At 43.8% G+C, this 2500-nt stretch overlaps 1 protein-coding gene across 2 annotated transcripts in view; it reads left to right on the top strand.

Annotated features, from left to right (window-relative positions):
- LOC149982209 (tomoregulin-2-like) overlaps positions 1-20 on the top strand; it is a 7739-nt gene extending 7719 nt beyond the window's left edge. For both annotated transcript variants that reach the window (XM_090239805.1, XM_090239806.1), the window contains one exon: positions 1-20. This exon is cut by the window's left edge and continues 1728 nt beyond it. The gene's annotated coding sequence lies outside the window, so the exon portion shown is untranslated.
- Positions 21-2500: the final 2480 nt, after the last annotated feature.

Here is a 2500-nt window from a genome sequence, read left to right as displayed (position 1 = left end):
AATAAATAATTTATACCACCGTTCGTGTGTGTGTGTGTTTTATGTGTGTGTTGTTCGTGTGTGTGTGTGGTTCGTGTGTGTAGGTGTGTGTGTGGTTTGTGTGTGTGTGTATGTGTGGTTCGTGTGTGTGTTTGTGGTTTGTGTGTGTGTTTGTGGTTTTTGTGGTTCGTGGGTGTGTTTGTGGTTTGTCTGTGTGGTTCATGTGTGTGTGTATGTGGTTTGTGTGTGTGGTTCGTGTGAGTGGTTCGTGTGTGTGTGTATGTGTTTGTGGTGGTTTGTGTTTGTGTTTGTGTTTGTGGTTTGTGTGTGTGTGTGTGTGTTTGTGTGCGTGTGTGTGTGTGTGTGTGTGTGTGTGTGTGTTTGTGTGTGTGTGTGTGTGTGTGTGTGTGTGTGTGTGTGTGTGTGTGTGTGTGTGTGTGTGTGTGTGTGTGTGTGTGTGTGTATAAGGGGCAGATGGAGAGAGGTGTTGTGTGTCCACTGTCTGGCAGTTTTGAGGAGCGGAGCGGTCGATGTCTAGAGTGCTCCTCAGCCATTACCCAGAATCAATGCTGCCACGCCAGCCGTCAGCACAGATGCTGCTAGAACACCAGAGAGCTGTCACACAACATCAGAGGTGTGTGTCCGGTGTGTATGTATGTGTGTGTGTGTATGTGTGTGTGTGTGTCCGGTGTGTGTGTGTGTGTGTGTGTGTGTGTGTGTGTGTGTGTGTGTGTGTGTGTGTGTGTGTGTGTGTGTGTGTGTGTGTGCACTCAACAGCAGACTATCTGACTCCACTGCTCTTTCATCCACTTCAGGAATTGGAGGGAGAAGTTGGTGGTTTGTGTTTATGTTTGTGTTTGTGTGTGTGTGTGTGTGTGTGTGTGTGTGTGTGTGTGTGTGTGTGTGTGTGTGTGTGTGTGTGTGTTTGTGTATTAATGTGTCAGGTGTTGGTGTATTAATGTGTCAGGTGTTGGTGTGGTGGTGTCTGAGCTGCACTGACTCAATCTGACCACTAGATGGTAGTATTTTCCTCTGGTCTAAGCCAATGGGTTTCTTCAGATTGTTAAAATCAAATCAAATTAAATCACATTTTATTGGTCACATACAAGTGTTCAGCAGATGTTGTTTCAGGTGTAGCAAAATGCATGTATGAAACAAAGCAGGATCAAGGAGTTAGCCTGCTAAATTTTCTAAGTATATATATATATATATATTACCAGTCAAAAGTGTAGACACACCTACTCATTCCAGGGATTTTCTTTATCTTTACAATTTTCTACATTGTAGAATAATAGTGAAGAAATCAAAATAACACATGTGGAATCATGTAGTAACCAAACAAGTGTTAAACAAATCAAAATATATTTTATATTTGAGATTGTTCAAAGTAGCTACCCTTTACAATGATGACAGCTTTGCCCACTCTTGGCATTCTGTCAACCATTTTCACCTGGACTGCTTTTCCAACAGTCTTGAAGGAGTTCCCACGTATGCTGAGCACTTGTTGGCTGCTTTTCCTTCACTCTGCGGCCCAACTCATCTCACATCATCTCAATTGGGTTGTGGTCGGGTGATTGTGGAGGCCAGGTCATCTGATGGAGTACTCCATCACTCTCCTTCTTGTTAAAATAGCCCTTACACAGTCTGGAGGTGTGTTGGGTCATTGTCCTTCCTGTTGAAAAACAAAGGATAGTCCCTCTAAGCCCAAACCAGATGGAATGGCATATTGCTTCAGGATGCTGTGGTAGCCATGCTGGTAAAGTGTGACTTGAATTCTAAATAAATCCTCGACCGTGTCACTATCACAGCACCCCCACACCAACAATCCCCAATATATTTGATTACAGGCCTCTCTCATCTTTTTAAGTGGAAGAACTTGGACAATTGGTGGCTGACTAAATACTTTTTTGCCCCACTGTACATACATATTCATGTATGTAGCCTAGTGGTTAGAGTGTTGGACTAGTAACCGAAAGGTTGCAAGTTCGAATCCCTGAGCCGACAAGGTACAAATCTGTCGTTCTGCCCCTGAACAGGCAGTTAACCCACTGTTCCTAGGCTGTCATTGAAAATAAGAATTTGTTCTTAACTGACTTGCCTGGTTAAATGAAGGGGAAAAAAATACACACATATAAAATATATATATAGTTTCCTTTATTCTTCTCCACTACCCCTACCACCCTTCCCCTAATTGGAGTCAACTATTGAACAACAACACTTAGGCTTCTAAGTGTGTGTTTGTGTGTGTGTGTGTGTGTGTGTGTGTGTAACACTATTACAGGGTCCTGTGTAAACTCAGGTGAGGGTGGGAACTGCAGCGAGGGTCCTGTTGGGAATTCCTGGCATTCCTGACACAACATATACACACACACACACACACAGCTGTGTTCCTGACATTGGAGCAAGCAACTTCCTAGTTCACTCCGCAGCCTGTTTTCTGTAATCCACCCACCCATCCTCTCTCCTCTGCTACCTCCACCTCACCCCTCACATTGTTATTCCTACCATTCCTTTCCATACA

The sequence above is a fragment of the Oncorhynchus mykiss genome, chromosome 7 (assembly GCF_057628025.1).
Source record: "Oncorhynchus mykiss isolate SJ-2025 chromosome 7, ASM5762802v1, whole genome shotgun sequence".
Lineage (NCBI taxonomy): Eukaryota > Metazoa > Chordata > Actinopteri > Salmoniformes > Salmonidae > Oncorhynchus > Oncorhynchus mykiss.
This window is presented reverse-complemented; position numbering and strand designations above follow the sequence as displayed.